This window comes from Macaca fascicularis, chromosome 12, assembly GCF_037993035.2.
Source record: "Macaca fascicularis isolate 582-1 chromosome 12, T2T-MFA8v1.1".
NCBI lineage: Eukaryota > Metazoa > Chordata > Mammalia > Primates > Cercopithecidae > Macaca > Macaca fascicularis.
In genome coordinates this window covers 131151619-131168625 of record NC_088386.1, presented here as the reverse complement: position 1 = coordinate 131168625, position 17007 = coordinate 131151619, and the positions used below count along the sequence as shown (strand labels likewise).

The 17007-nt window shown below is 41.0% G+C and overlaps 1 long non-coding RNA gene across 1 annotated transcript in view; it reads left to right on the top strand.

Annotated features, from left to right (window-relative positions):
• The first annotated feature begins 2523 nt into the window (after positions 1-2523).
• The window catches only part of LOC135966648 (uncharacterized), a 36251-nt gene continuing 21767 nt past the window's right edge, over positions 2524-17007 (top strand). The window contains exon 1 of the long non-coding RNA XR_010580151.2: positions 2524-2699. This is a non-coding gene — a long non-coding RNA (uncharacterized lncRNA). The remainder of the gene's footprint in view (positions 2700-17007) is intronic.

Genomic DNA, 17007 nt, shown 5'->3' with positions numbered 1-17007 from the left:
CACCAGGTTGGTCAGGCTGGTCTTGAACTCCTGGCCTCAAGTGATCCACCTGCCTCGGCCTCCCAAATTGCTGGGATTACAGGTGTGAGCCACCATGCCCAGCCAACCAACATTTGTCTGAAAACTACACTTGTTTGTGAATTGAACCCTAGGTTGGCTATGGATACAAGAGTTCCCCAGAAATTGAGGCAGCATCTTGTCAATCAATTGGCTTTTATTTAATACTCTTTATTATAAATTCTATATTATATATTCTATAACATATATTCTAAATTCTGTATTATATATAGAATTCTAATATAAATTCTAAATTCTATGTTATAAATTCTATAATAAAGAGTATCATATATTTGATGATTTGTAAACTGTGTGACACATTTCTTGTATTAGTAAAGTTTATAATAACTATATGCATGCTATAATAACTATATGCATGTGTGTATATATGCATACCGTTTTGGGAGACTGATTGTTAAATGTTTACCGCACCTCAGTGCTCTTGCCCACCCATGGGACAGCCCATGGGCTGAGGGGAACCCAGCAGGGGCTGTGGGGAGATAGCAGGGAGTGTGGAAGGTGCTGAATGGGGCCAGCTCTCCTGCAAGGGGGGTTGATGTGCAGGGAAGCCTTGGAACCCTAAGAGAGTGAGACTCATGTTCCCGCCCCTAGGAAGTGTAAAAGAAAAATAAATGCCTGGATCCCCAAATCACTAAACCAAAGGGAAAAGTCAAGCTGGGAGCTGCATCAGGCAAACCTGTCTCCCATTCTGTTCCTAAAGAAGGTAGCTACAAAGATCAAGAAGCTACAATCTCCCTCACAATTTGCCTACAAGGAAATTCCTTGTGGAAAAAGGACTGACGGAACTCAAAGTCGTCCCTCTGCTCATGGGAGACAAAGACGTATCTGGATTGCTTCCTCGGCCCTGTTGCTTGACTAAGCCAGACTGGAGCATAAGTGACTATTCCTATAAATTGGGTATTCATTTTGGGAAGCTGAGGCAGGCGAATCACAATGTCAGGAGATCAAGATCAGCCTGGCCAACATGGTGAAACCCTGTCTCTACTAAAATACAAAAAATTAGCCGGGCGTGATGGTGTGCACCTATAGCCCCAGCTACTTGAGGCTGAGGCAGGAGAATCACTTGAACCCAGGTGGTGGAGGTTGCAGTAAGCCAAGATCGTGCCACTGTACTCCAGCCTGGTGACAGAGCAACTCTCTGTCTCTAAATAAATAAATAGAAAAAGAAAAAAGAAAAAAATTGGGTATTCAGTGAGAGACTAATCAGAACCTCAAAAGAACGCAACCATTTGTCCCATTTGTCTCTTATCTACCTATGACCTGGAAGCCCATTCCCCGCTTTAAGTAGTCCTGCCTTTCCGGACCAAACCAATGTACATCTTAAATATATCGATTGATGTCTCATGTCTCCCTAAAATGTATAAAATCAAGCTGTGCCCCGATCGCCTTGGGCACATGTCATCAAGAAGGACTTCCTGAGGCTGTGCCCTGGGCACGTCCTTTACCTTGGCAAAATAAACTTTCTAAATTGATTGAGACCTGTTTCAGATAAACGTTTAGGTTTATGGAAGGTCCTGACAGTTATGGTGACAGGCAGAGCTGCAGAGATAGAGACAGTCATCCACGGGACGCCAGCCCAGCAGCTGGGTGGAGAGTGCCGCTTCCTCCTCCCCACAGCAGCACTTCTGAGAAAGGAGAGAAGGCCTGTCATCCTCTCCTCCAATCCAAACAGAGCCTGAGCTCAAACATTTGCTCCAGGGAGAAGAGGAGATGTAAATCATGCTGGAAATGAGGCTTTAAACTGGATTGAGTTTTTATACTCAAAGCAACTGGAAAGTTTTGGATGCTATTCAAGATATCATCAAGGAATGAAAAGGAAGATTCAACAATATATAGTTCCAAGTGGTGATTTTTTAAAATTCCGTATTTCCCTCTCACAGTTAGAACTAACTACTGAAAAGCATGGTTGGACTGGCCTTGAATAACTGTTAGTTTTTTGTTTTGTTTTGTTTTTTTGCTCTTTTTGCCCGGGCTGGAGTGCAATGGCGTGATCTCGGCTCACTGCAACCTCTGCCTCCCAGGTTCAAACAATTCTCCTGCCTCAGCTTCCCAAGTAGCTGAGATTACAGGCATGCACCAACCTGCCCAGCTAATGTTGTATTTTTAGTAGGTTTCTCCATGTTGGTCAGGCTGCTCTTGAACTCCTGACCTCAGGTGATCCACTCTCCTCGGCCTCCCAAAGTGCTGGAATTACAGTCGTGAGCCACTGAGCCCGGTCACAACTGTTAGATTTTTATTGTGGGTGAAGTGACAGCTTTTCCTCTTTTCTTTGCCCAAACCTCAGAGTCAAATTAGTGACCAACTTCATCAACTCACTATGTGGTATTTTGGGGCAATCTGTATTCTCTTCCTGTACATATTTTACAATCACTCTAACTTCCTCAAGTACTTTTTCTTATCTTTTGTATCATGAGTAGTTTGTAAATCATGTCATGTCGTTTTTAGGAAGAGGAGAATTGGAAATAAATGAAGAATTGCACTCACTAAAGTAAGACGTAACTTTTTGGGAATCGAGAGGACAGAACAAAAGTTCATGAGCATGAGACGTGGTAGATGTGAAAACTGAGTGATTGACGTTTGAAGAATCTGTTACAGCTAGATGCTCAGACTGTGCAGATAAGGTGAATCTTTGGTTTATCATTTCATTTCTTTTTAACTTCAAAGAAGGAGCACTGAGTTAATAACACTTCTCTGGTCATGACCCATTTTTGTTAGGGATTCATGAAAAGTGCCTGTTTTACTATACTTTTATGCCCATTTCAAATTCCCCATTCCTCTCCTTTAATAGGTAATGATTTAAATGAATTTAACATTTCTTTTCTTGTTTATATGCATTTCTGAAAAAATGTCCCATTTTGTTTCGTGTGCATTTTTAAAGTTGGACATCGCTTCACATTTTTATATTCTTTTATTTTATTGCATTTTCTCTCCTGAAATGTCTGTTTCTTTTTTCTTTTTGCACTTTAGTTGTTGATATTTTTTCAAATTGATTTTTTAGGGTTATTTTAAATGTATATTCTAGATACTACTCCATCGTCTACATGTGGAATGCAAGTATCTTGCTCCAGTCTGTTGTTATAAAAATCTTAAGTGTAGTTTAATAAATTTTTATGGAGTGATAAGCACCAGGTTGAGAAGTAGAACGTTACCCACCCCAGCAGCCCCCTCGTGGATCCCCCCAATTGCTCTGTCCTGCTTTGTTCCCAAATGTAACTGCAATCCTGATCTCCAATATCAAAAGGTCAATTTGCCTGTTTTGACATTTCATGTAACTGAAATAATACAATACACATTATTTGGTGGCTGGCTTCTTTTGGTCAACAATGTATTTCTGAGAGTCATGCATCTTGATGCATGTAGGTTAGTTTTCATTGTTGTATACAAACAAAAAACAACCCCTTTAAAAAGTGGGCAAAGGACATGACTGGACACTTGTCAAAAGAAGACATTTATGTGGCCAAGAAACATATGAAAAAAGCTCAGCATCACTGATCATTACAGAAATGCAAATCAAAACCACAAAAAGATACCATCTCACGCCAGTCAGAATGGCAATTACTAAAAGGTCAAGAAACAGCAGATGCTGGTGAGGCTGTGGAGAAATAGGAACGCTTTTATACAGTTGGTAGGAATGTAAATTAGTAAATTAGTTCAACCATTGTGGAAGACAGTGTGGCGATTCCTCAAAGATCTAGAACCAGAAATACCGTTTGACCCAGCAATCCCATTACTGGATATATACCCAAACGAATATAAATCATTCTATTACAAAGATACATGCTTCCATATGTTCACTGCAGCACTATTCACAATAGCAACGACATGAAATCAATCCAAATGACTATCAATGATAGACTGGATAAAGAAATACGGTACATATACACCATGAAGTACTATGCAGCCATAGAAAGGAACAGGATCATGTCCTTTGCAGAGACATGGATGGAGCTGGAAGCCATCCATGTTCCTCAGCAACTAACACAGGAAGAGAAAACTGAACACTGCATGTTCTCACTTATAAATGGGGGCTGAACAGTGAGGCTTTTCAAAGTGCTGGGATTACAGGCGTGAGCCACCATGCCTGACCTCTGCTAAATTTTTAAATACATTCCTGGAATAAACACGACTGGGCCATGATACATTATCCTTCTGAAAACTACTAGATTTGATCTGAACACATTTTTTAAAACATTTGTACATCTATATACTTGAGTGAGATGGATCTGTAATATTCCTTCTTTGTTATGCCCTTGTCAGATTTTGGTATCAAAGTTATGCTGGATTTGTCTATGAATTAAAAAGTGTTTCCCTTTTTCTGTTTTCTGGAAGAATTTGTAGACGAACAGTACTATTTCTTCCTTAAATAATTTGGAAGAATTCACCGGTGAACCCATGTGGGAATACAGTTTCCTTTGTAGATAATTTTAAAATTATGGATTAAATTTTTTAGGTAAATAGAAAGTTTATATTTTTCTACCTTGTATGGATTTGGGTGGTTTTAAGTATTTTTCCCCTGGAAGTTTTTCATTATTTTTTCTAAATTTTTAAATGTATTGGCGTAAAGTTCTTTTACAATATTCTTTAAAGATATTTTAAATGTCTGAAGAACCTGTAGTGATGTCCTCCACTTTATGACGTGTGCGTGTGTACGCATGTGTGTGTGCATGTGTGTTTGTGCCCTTTCTCCCTTCCTCTCTCCCCTCTCTCTCTCCTTTCTGAAATAGTATTGGTCAAGGTTTATCAGTTTTATCAGTAAACTAACTTTGGTTTTATCAATTCTCTATTGCCCATTTAATTTTCTATTTGGCTGTTTACACTTTTAAAAATTACTTCCTTCTTTCTACTTTCTTGGGACTTAGTTTGTTCTTAAAACTTTTCCAGGTGTGTTTTCAGCACTGATTTTGACCCTTACTTTTGTTTTTAAAGTTTTTTGAAAATTTCAATAGTTTTGAGGGTACAAGTGGTTTTTGTTTGCATGGATAAGTTCTTTAGATTTCTGAGATTTTGGTACACCCATCACCCAAGCAGTGTACACTGTTCCCGATACGTAGTCTTTTATCTCTCACCCTTCTCCTGTCCCTTTACCCTGGGTCCCCAAAGTCCATTATATCATTCTTCTGCCTTTGCGTCCTCATATGAAACCTTATTTTCCAATACACGCAATTAAGGCTATTAATTTCCTGCTGAGCACATCTTCAGTTGTATCCCATAAGTTCCGTCTGTAGTGTTTTCATCTCCATTCAATTTAAAATATTTTCTGATTTCAATTTTAATTTCTTTTTTTTTAACTGGTGGGTTATTTAGAATTCTATGGCTTATTTAACAAAATTAGAATAACTTAGTTTTATTTTCATAACTGTTTTCTAGACTAAATTCACTGTGGACAGAAAACTCATTAATTTATGTGTTATATGAGTTAATTCATTTAAAAATTTGAACTTGGACCAGCTAATTGTCAATTTTGGAAAATGTTCTACATGAACTCAAAAAGAATATATATTCTACAGTTGCTGGGAGGAATTAGATACAATTTGTTATGAATACTGTTCAAATCAATATCTATAGATTAAGGAAGGATGTGTCTGATTGTTCTATTAGGTACCAAGCAATGCGTTTTAGTGTTCCAATCTGATTGTCTACATCTCCTTTTAGTCTGTCAATTTTTTCTTTTAATATTTGGAATCTATGCTATTTAGTAATGCAAATTTAGAATTCTTACATCTTCCTAATGGACCACACTTTCCTCATTATGAAATATCCCCACATTTCTCAAGTAACGTTTCTTGTATTATGGTTTATTTTGTCTGACATTAGGGTAACTATGCCAGCTTGCTTATTTATTTACTTATTTATTTATTTATTTTGAGAGACAGAGTCTCACTCTGTGGCCAAGGCTAGAATGCAGTGGCACCTCAGCCTCCTAAGTGGCTGACATTACAATTGTGTGCCACCACACCCAACTAATGTTTTGAAAATATTTTTTGTAGAGACAGAGTCTCGCTATGTTGCCCAGGCTGATCTCAAACTCCTGGCCTCAAGCAATCCTCCTGCTTTAGCCTCCCAAAGTGTTGGGATTATAGGCATGAGCCACTGCACTTGCCCCAGCTTACTTTTGATTGGTGCTTGGATGGTGTATCTTTTCCCATCCTTTTAATTTAAATATTTCTCTATTTTTTTTTATTAAATGTGTTTCCTGTAAGAAACATATAGTTTGGATTTGCTATTTTATCCTGTTTGACAGTACTGTCTTTAAAAAAATCAGTAAATTTTATTCTTTGGGGAAGTTTTAGGTTTATGGAAGAATTGAGTGAGAAGTACATAGAGTTCTTCTGTACCCCCTCAGTGCCCCCATCCTCTCTCGTTAACATCTTGCATTAGTGTAGTGTATTTGTTATAATCGATGAGCTAATATAAATACATTATTATTAACTAATGTCTATAGGCTATAATAGAGCTCACTCTTTGTGTGGTAAATTCCATGAGTTTTGACAAACGCATAATGACATGTATCCCCTATTACAGTATCATACAGAATAGTTTCACTGCCTTAAAAATCCTGCATGCTCTGCCTATTCACCTCTCCCTTTCTCTTCAACATCTTTGTACTATCTAATTTTTTAATTGTAGTTTTTAGTTTGACTACAGGCAGTAAATTACTAATATGTTTTATTTTAACTCTACCTCTTACTATTGGATTTCTATTTGTTCCACATGTTCCATGATCCTTTTTCTTTCCTTTTTTTGATTATTTAAGTATTTTTAAAATTTTCTTTCTCTCCTCTATTAGTTTGTGACTTACACACTCTTGTACTGCAAAGTTACCCTAGAGATTTCTACACACATCCTTAACTTTTTAGTGTCTAATATAAATGAATATTTTTAATGCTTCTGAAACAATGTAAGGACCATGGAATACTCCAACTTTATTTACTACTTTCACCACTACGTCCTACTGTTGTCCTATATTTTATTCTATACCTATTTCAAAACCACAAGACATTGTTTTTTCTTATGTAGTCAACATTCATTTGTATTTACCCACCTATTCACCCTTTTTATTGCTCTATATTCCCTCCTGCACTTATGAATTCTGTATGACAGCATTACTTCTGCCTTAAGAATGAAGGCAGCCAGATATTAAGACAAACTTCCTTCAAATAAGCAAAAATAAGACTGCTAACTTCTCAACAGAAAACAAGACTGCTTCTAACATGTCCAAAAAAGCCAGAAGACAATGGAACACCTTGAAAGTCTGAATAACTGCCAACTAGAATTCTGTACACACAGCTGAAGGGCAGATTAGATACTGTGAAGAGAGAATGAGCAAATTGGAAGACAGATCAGAAGAAAATATCCAGACTAAGCTTGTAGATGTTAAAGGGTCAAAAATATGAAAAAAAGTTTAAGAGACAGAAGGGATAGGTATAAAGGTCCATGTGGAAGTGGAGCCTCTTGAAATAGAATAAATATCTCTTAAAAGTGAAAAGACAAATAAGATTTGTCTTCCAGATTAACAAAATCTGACAGAAAAGATCATAGGTAGACCTGCACTAAGGGAAAGCCAAATGGTATCCTTAAGCTTTTAATAATGTTATCTCCTAACAACGAGATGTATTTATTTATTTGCTTCTGGAAAGCAGCATATCACATCAACGGGTCAAGGTGTTCAGATGGCTGAATGCTGGATAGCAGTCCTTTTGTGAGCTAGCCTATTGTCTCTTCACTTTTCTTGCTAGGGAGCAGTCTTCAGGGTCCCATTTGAGAGCCTGGTGTGTTCACAAGGGCCCCTTCCCATGGCTGGGCCCAGAACCCAATTTTGGTACCCCCACACAGCAGGGACACTGAAAAGAAGGGCCTTCGGTCTTTCCTTTTGGAAAAGGACAAATGCAACACAAATGCTGGGCTCACCTCTCTTGGCTTTATTCATCTTCTAGATGCTTCTTCATACAAATGTTGTCTGTATGTTTTTCAACTTTTAAAGTTTTTCTTAGTGGAAATGTTGGGCCTGAAATGACCTAATCAGAATATGTTGGAAAGTGAATTCTCTGAATACATTTTTAATACAGTTGTCCCTCAGTATCCTCAGGGGATTGGTTCCAGGACCCCCTGCACACACCAAAATCTGAGAATGCTCAAGTCCTTGATATAAAATCATGAGGTATTTGCATACAAGCTACACACAGCCTTCTATGTACTTTAAATCAAGCTTGTTCAACTCGCAGCTCACAGTCTGAATGCAGCCCAGGACAGCTTTTAATGAGACCCAGCACAAATTTGTAAACTTTCTTAAAACATTATGAGATTTTTGGGCCTGGCACGGTGGCTCACGCCTGTAATTTCAGCACTTTGGGAGGCTGAGGCGGGCGGATCACAAGGTCAGGAGTTTGAGACCAGACTGACCAACACAGTGAAACCCTTCTCTACAAAAAATACAAAAATTAGCTAGGCGTGGTGGCACATGCCTGTAATCCCAGCTATTCAGGAGGCTAAGGCAGGAGAGTTGCTTGAACCTGGGATGCGGTGGTTGCAGTGAGCCGAGATTGCTCCACTGCACTCCAGCCTGGGCGACAGAGCGAGACTCCATCTCAAAAAAAAAAAAAAAAAAAAAAAGAATTTTTGCGATTTTTATTTTGTTTGGCTCATCTGCTATCTTTAGTATATTTTATGCAAGGCACAAGACAGTTCTTCCAGTGTGACCCAGGGAATCCAAAAGATTAGACTCCCCTGCTTTAAATCATCTCTAGATTCCTTATAATGCCTAACACAATATAAATGGTATGTAAATGGTTGTTATATTTTACTGTTTACAGAATAATGACAAGAAAAAAAAACTGAATATGTTCAATGCAGTCACCTTTTTTTACTGAATATTTTCAATCTGCAGTTATTTGAATCCACAGATGTGGAATCCATGGATAAGGAAGGCCGACTTTATATGAATGGTATCATGATGTATATTCATATACGTCTCATTTGGTTTCTCATTTTTCACTAGCATCCATGTTTATTTGTAAGATTCATTCATATTAGTAAATATTCTTGTAATTCTTTTTCTTTTTGTCCCCCTTCATTGATGCATGATATGTCAGGAAACAGACACACACACACACACACACACACACACACACACACACACAGGTGCTTCCGGCAGCCTGCCCCCAAAAATAGTGCCATAATGAATATCTTTATGCATGCTTCCTTATACATCTGTGCTAGATCTCTTTGTGATCTCCACCCAGGAACAGAATTTTTCTGCCTCAGGTGGTGTGCTATTATGTAATTTGTCAGTAATGCCAGATCATTCGAAATGGCTGATGTACTCTGTCCTCTCTCCAGGACATCAGAGGGCCTGTGACCACATATTTTCGGCTTTTCGTTTATGCTCATCTTCAGTTGTAGAGTGATTTCTTATAGTTGTTTGGATTTGCATTTTCCTGATGCAAACTGATGAATTTGAATAATCATCATATGTTTTTAGCTTTTTGAGTTTTCTCGTTGTCATGTCCTTGTTGATATTTTGCCATTTTGTTGTTTATTGATACATTTTCCTAGAAGGTCTGTAAGGATCCCTTGCATATTACACAGGTGTATCCCTTGTCAGTTTTTGACATTGTAATTTTTATCTAATAACTTTGTCCATCGTGCTCTTCCTTGAATACCAATCTTGAATTTTAATGTGTTCAAATTGATCAATTTTGCCATACAACGTGTGCTCTTAGAGTTTTGTTCCAGAAGCATTTTTCCAACCCAAATCACAAAAATATCATGCTACATTTTCTTCTATTAACTTTATAATTTTACCTGTCCCATTTGGTTTTTAATCTAAATACAGTCCACTCTCAAAGGTGGTTTGGTATAGGCACCCAATGTAACTTTGCTTTAGATAGTGAGCCAGTTTTCCCAAGATCATCTGATGAATTTGTCCATTGTCCATAGATATGTGTCATTCACATGCACTAAATTCTCATAGCATTTCCTCTTCCTGAGCTGTTTATCTGTCTCCCTCATCCAGATGTCCATTCTGCAGCAAATGCCACATTCCTGTGATCTTGAAATATGTCTTAATATCTGTTGAGGCAAATCCCCTGATTCTTCTTTGTGAGATTGACTTAAATGTTGGACTTTTATTTCTCTATGTAATTTTAAAGTAAGTTAATGAGTTTCTTAAAAAAGATCTGAAATTTTGATTGGAATTGCATTGAATTTATATATAGTTTGGTGATAAAAGACATCTTTATAACATTACATCATCTCAGCCAAAAGTAGAACATCTCTCCATTTATTTATATCCTCTTCTGTTTCCTTCACCATAATTTTGACGTTTCACAACACAAACATTGTATATTATTGGTTAAGCTAATTTTATAATACTTATGAATGCATTGCTCCTATGAATGGACTACTGCTTTTAAGAAAACATTTTTTGTTCTTGTTGCTGAATAACAGATAGAGAAATGCTATTGGTTTTTGAAGGTTAATCAAGTAATCAGAAATCGAATGGCCAATCTTTTTAACTCTAATACTTTGTGGAGCCAAGTTTTCTAGGTAGATAATCATTCAGTGATGATGGTTTTATCTATTCCTCTTTCATTCTCATACTCTTTGTTTGTTTTCTTTCTTTGTACTTTTGACCACAGCCTCTGACAACATCTTCAGCCGAACCAGTAAAAATTAACACTCTTGTCTTATTATCTTAGCAAAAAATGTTTCCAAAGTTTCTTCATCAGGAATAAGATTGGCTGCAAGTGTTTAGGCATAAAGTATGATCGAATTAAGGGAGTTCAGTTCTTCTCCCAGTTTGTTAAGAATTTTTTCATTAGTACTGTTGAGCATTACTCAATTGAGATAATCACATGCTTTTTTCTTCTGTAATCTATCATTGCTCAGGGTTACTGTCGGAAGTTAATTCCCTGACTATGTGGAGTGGCTGAGTATGGGAGAATTTTTCTTCAGGAAAGATTTAGAAAAAGAATTTTGTTAACTGTCCCAAACTTTTAATTTTTACCACCAAGTTTGCAACTTTAAACTGGCGCTTAGAAGAGGACTCTTCAACAGGGGTCCCCAGCTTCCGGGCCATGGACTGGTTCTGGTCAATGGCCTGTTAGGAACGACTACACAGCAGGAGGTGAGCAGTGGGAGATCCAGCAAATCTTCATCTGTATTTACAGCAGCTCCCCATTGCTCACATTACTGCCTGAGCTCTGCCTTCATTCTGATCAGCGGCGACATTAGATTCTCATAGGAGCAAGAACCCTATTGTGAACTGCACATGCAAGGGGTCTAGGTTGCATGCTCCTTATGAGAATCTAATGCCTCATGATCTATCTCCCATCACCCCCAGAGGGGACCATCTAGCTGCAGGAAAACAAGCTCAGGGCTCCCACTGATTCTACATTACGGTGAGTTGTATAATTATTTCACTATATATTACAATGTAATAATAACAGAAATAAAGTGCACAATAACTGTAATGTACCTGAATCATTCTGGAACCATCTCCCCCTCCTCCACACCAGGTCCATGGAAAATTTGTCTTCCATGAAACTGGTCCTTGGTTCCTAAAAGGTTAGAGACCTTGCTCTTCAAGATTAGTTTATAGTCCAACCTGAATAAAATGCTCTTGGAGTCCCTTTGTCATTAAAAAAAAAAAAAAAAGCTGCATTGGCCAGCAAGGTGGTTCATGCCTGTAATCCCTGAGCTTCGGGAGGCTGAGGCAGGAGGATCGCTTGAGCCCAGGAGTTCAAAGTTACAGTGAACCCATGATTGCACCACTGCACTCCAGCCTGAGCAACAGAGCAAAACCTTATCTCAAAAAAAAAAAAAAAAAATGCAGTATTCTATCTGAGAGCAGTTCAGCAATTATACTTACTGTTGGTATGAAAAAAGAGGTGCAGAGAAAAACACGATGTGAGATATAATTAGAAGTGCCTGTGCAAAATGTCAGCTCAGCTTCCCCTCCTCCTGCTAGTGCTTCCAAAAATGGAACCTTTGAGTTTATTTCTAGTTTATCCGAATGCGTTTTATGAGCCGTTTCCCAAAATATCCATTGGATCTCCTTTGGCCATCGTAATCAGCTCATAAATTGAGCTCATCATCTGTAGGGCTGGAAGACGTTGGTGCTTCTCAGCCACGAGGGCCATCATGTGGGATTCCTCTCTTCCAGCCACTGAAACCACAGCTGAGACGCTGGCTGGGACAACTCAGCTGCAACCAAAAACCATCCCAGTAGGAGGTTGAAGTAAGTCTGTGGCTCCTGAGATATTTTCCATCTCTTACAAGGCTGGATTTAATCTAAAGCTTAATAAACAAGACAAAACAAACTCTCCGCTTAGCTTTTAGTAAATAGATGCCATTTCTTGTTGTCACTTGTCTATTGTCACAGCTAAGCGAGTAGTTCTTGGGATGACATCATACTTAACTGTACTCTCATTTTAAATTACCCTTTGTTGCAAAGCCTCATCAACACTGAGCTGCATTATTACATAAACCGAAGGCTGATGGTCGCCCCATTTGTCTTGTGGAAAATGAGTGTGTTCTGTGACCGTGGGAACAGCCCGTTCTTGGGAGAGGTATCTTTCACTTCTGGTGAGGATTGGTCTCTGTCTTGGTTATAAAGGGAAGGGTCTCCCCCTCCACCCTGTTTGGCGGAGAGCCTTTTTCTGTCACATTTGTTGCTACTGTGGGTTCTGTGGTTTTTAAGAGAGCAGAAATATTCAGCTATTCTGGTTTCCTCTTTTTCTGAAAACCCAGTATTAACTTCTCACGGACTGGCATTTTGTAAAATTTGCCTTTGAAAAGCAGTCCGTGTTGTGAAATGCTCATATACACGGCTGGAAATATCCTTCTTTAACGGATGCTGTCAGGCGGCAGGAGAGGCTGCTGTTTGTTCTGTGGACAGCATCATTTCTTTGCTGCCTCCTTCTCCCCAGTGGGTATGTAGACAGCGTATCTGGGGACCTGAGGGAGCTTCTCCCTGAGGCCTGGGCTTTAAAGGCCCAGTGGGCAGGCGTGGGGTCTGCACAGCTCCAACTAGCTGGCAGCTTGGACAAATCGTCTCATTTTTCAGGACCTTGACTTCATCCGTGACAAGAATTTCGGGCTAGGTGATCTCCAAGGTGCCTTTCCGCTCTCAATTTTTTATTTCATTTCCTTCTCATCACCATTGCTTTTATTTATGGAGGGGTACACTGAGCTCCGAGGAAGTGTGCTGTCTCTAAGTTTCTCTTGTCATTTCCAAAGCACAACGTCAATGCTTTAGGAAGTGGAGTTTAAGTCAGAGCAGTGTGTCCTGTCTAAAACCTTCTCTCTGGAGCCTACATTGAGAAGATTCCTGAAAATTCCATATGATCATTCTTTTTATTTATTTATTTTTTTTTTTTTTTTGAGACAGGATCTGGCTCTGTCACCCAGGCGGGAGTGCAGTGGCGTGATCACAGCTTACTGCAGCCTCGATCTCCTGGGCTCAAGCGATCCTCCCACCTCAGCCTCTCAAGTAGCTGGGACTACAGGTGTGCACCACCACACCCAGCTAATTTTTGTATTTTTTGTAGAGCTGGGGTTTGCCATGTTGCCCACGCTGGTCTCGAATGAGACTGCCTGCCCGGGCCTCCCAAAGTGTTGGGATTACAGGCATGAGCCACCATACGCAGCCCATAAAATCATTCTCCAGTGTGGCAGAATAACATTTGAGATTTGAATTGCTGTTTTTCCTCCCCTGTATTTCCTTAATCCTTCTGCCTGTTCAAGCCGAGAGCCACCAGTGTGGAATGTTCAGGCCTTCTAGAAGGTTCAGAGGGGGGTTTCCTAATGCAGGTTTCCAAACACACAATTGGTTATGGAAATTGGATGTAGGCGTTGAAGGGCATGAAATGACACTGTGTGCCTCTGGGGAAAGAAGGAGAGAGAACTGGTCAGACCGAAGGCAATCCCAGTAGACTGGGGAGGAGGGAATGAGTTTTACTGGGGAGGAGGGAATGAGTTTTACTGGGGAGGAGGGAATGAGTTTTACTGGGGAGGAGGGAATGAGTTTCACTGGGGAGGAGGGAATGAGTTTCACTGGGGAGGAGGGAATGAGTTTTACTGGGGAGGAGGGAATGAGTTTTCTGGGCTCTGCCAGCCGTGAGGTCTTGACTGGGCTCCTTGTCAGTGACCTCAATGTGGCTGATTTCAGAGGGCATGTGATTAGGAGACCCCAGGGTTGAGCGTGCCCAGCCAGAGTCTGGCAGGGAAGAGACCATGGGCCTGGGACAAGGATGAGCTGATGACTGCTCCAACCTCACCCTGCCCTGGTACTGCCCCTTCCCTCTTTGCCTGGCTTCAGTGCCATTACTTTTAGGAAATAAAAGTGATTTTTCTTGCAGACCTGAATATGGGACTTGCAATTTGCTCCCTCCATGGTAATTTCTAGTAGTGTTTTTCCAGCCTGGAGTGTTAGCACATGTTATTTTAGCAAAGGCTGTGGAAAATTCTAGAATATCAGTGCAGTGGTAGACACAGGCACCCCATGGTGAGGTGCAGGGCACAGGGAACAGCGGGAGACACCCAGACAGGGAGGGGCGGAGGGGAGATGCAGTGAGAAGCGACCGTGAGGACAGGCAGCACCTGCAGATGCCCTTGATGGGATGCACAGAGGGAGTTCCTACAAGCGCTCTCCCTCCCAGCAGCCTGGAAGAAATCCTCACAGCAGGCCGAGGAGGACAGAGGAGGTGGGCATGACGACCAGGGCAGAGAGACAGCAAGGACGCTGTCCTTCACTTGCAGGAGGAGGGATTGCTGGTCTCAGCGGAAGCCACTGCTCTACGGCTCACTCAAGGCTGGGGTGGAACAGGCTGTGGAGGCGGAGTGAGGGGTGTGGACTGGGAAGCCAGATGGCTGGGTTCTGATGGCACCTCCACCTTGCAGAGACAAATGACTTAATGTCCCCTTAACTCAGTCTCCTCGCCTCTGGAAAGAAGGTAACAGCTTTGTCTGGGTCCATGTGGATGGGGTGCAGAGTGAGGGCTACATCAGCTCAGTGGACTTTAAACAACCCCTCAATAGCAATGGCCTAGGTGGTTGCCAGGTGCTGGGGCGGGGGAATGGGGAGCAACTGCCTAATGGGACAGAGTTTCCTTTCAGGGTGATGGAAATGTTTTGGAATTAGACAGAGGTGGTGGTTGTACAACACTGCAACTGTGCTAAACGTCACGGAATTGCTCACTTTTCAATGGCTGACTTTTTCATGTGAAGCTCATCCTAATTTTAAAAATGTTAAATATTTTGAAAAAACAAAAAACAAAAAACAACAAAAAAAAACAAAGAACCTTCAAAGCAGTGGCTTAACTTGAAAAAGCCAAAACCCTAGGTAGGGATGGTTTATGTCAGGGAGAAAAAAAAAAAACAACAGAACTGTGTTAGCACTTGCTACAGGTTGAATCTTGTCCCCCTAAAATATTCCGAGGTCCTACCCTCAGAGTATGTGAATGTGAACTTATTTGAAAATAGGCTATTTGCAGAAGAACAAGTTCAGATGGTCATTAGGTCATTGGGGTGTGCCCTAATCCAATATGACTGTTGGCCTTAAAAACAGGGAAAATTTGGACACAGAGACAGAAATAGAGGGAAGAGGATGTGAAGACGTAGAAGACGGAGAAAGGCCCATGGATACCAGATTCTCCCACGCAGCCCTTAGGAAGAACAAACCCTGTCCGATGTTGGCCTTCTGACCTCCAGAACTGTGAGATGAAAAATTTCTGTTGTTTGAGTCACCTAGTTTGTGGGACTTTGTTAGGGCAGCTCCAGGAATCCAAGACAGTATGAGTGGCCTCTTGATGCCCAGGTTGGCTGCCATGGGTGACCTGACACTCCCTAGTCGACTCCACCTCCAGGAGGATGCAGAAAGGTGGTATTCCTGCCCCCGCCATTTGAGTGTGAATTGAGCCTAGTGGCTGCTGCTGGCCAATAGGATGTGGTGAAGATGATGGGATTAGATCACCTCACGGGGTAGCACCCTTGACACTGATCTGCTGCCACACTCTTGTCTCTTCAGCTCACACGCCTTGATGGAGCACACGGCTGTGTTGCAGAGGCTGGATAGGAGCTGATGGTGGCCTTCAGACAGCAGCCATGGGCACATGCTGCAAAACATTCCCAGGCCAAGACTTCAGAGGTAGGCCAGGGAGTGCACAAGCCACAGGCACCACATAGGGACAGGCAGAACGCAGGTATCACATCCACAATCACACCAACAGCCACACGAGCTGGGAAGCAGGCTCTTCCCCAGTCCACTGTGAGCTGTGAAACACCTGGCTGACACCTCGTGAGAGACCATGACGTCGAGGAGCCAGTACAGCTGTGCCAAGGTTTCTGATTCACAGAAACCACGAGATGCATGTGTGTTGTTTTCAAACACAAAGTTAGACGGCAATTTGTTATGCAGCAATAGATAACCAACACATGCTCCTTATGTCCTATTGATGTAAAATGTCAGGTTTCTGGATTCTTGTCCTGACGGCCCGCAGTTGCTAGGTAGAATAATAGGAAACCTTTGTCAGGGCTTGGGCCAGACTCAGAATGTCTGGGGGTGGGGCTTAGGCAGGGGCAGGAACCCAGAGGAGGACTGGCAGGAGAGACCCTGCCCTGGGGCTGTGCTCACCTGACATGAGAGCAGACTGAGGAATCCTTCACAGTCCATGTCCATGAATGGAGATTTACCTTGCATCTCCCATTTCCTAAACAGAATTCCCTTATTCAAGGGAATTCAACTCAGGGAATAATGTTCGACCATCCAGAAATGCATCAGGACAAGAGGGGGCATTTTTTTCCATCCATGATATCTTCTGCTTCATTTGTTTTATGGCTTTTACTGAAAGTTCTTAAAGTTTGTCATAAAAATCAACTCACCAACGCCCTGTGGATTTTGTTTCGTTTTCTACTAAGATCCTAACGCGT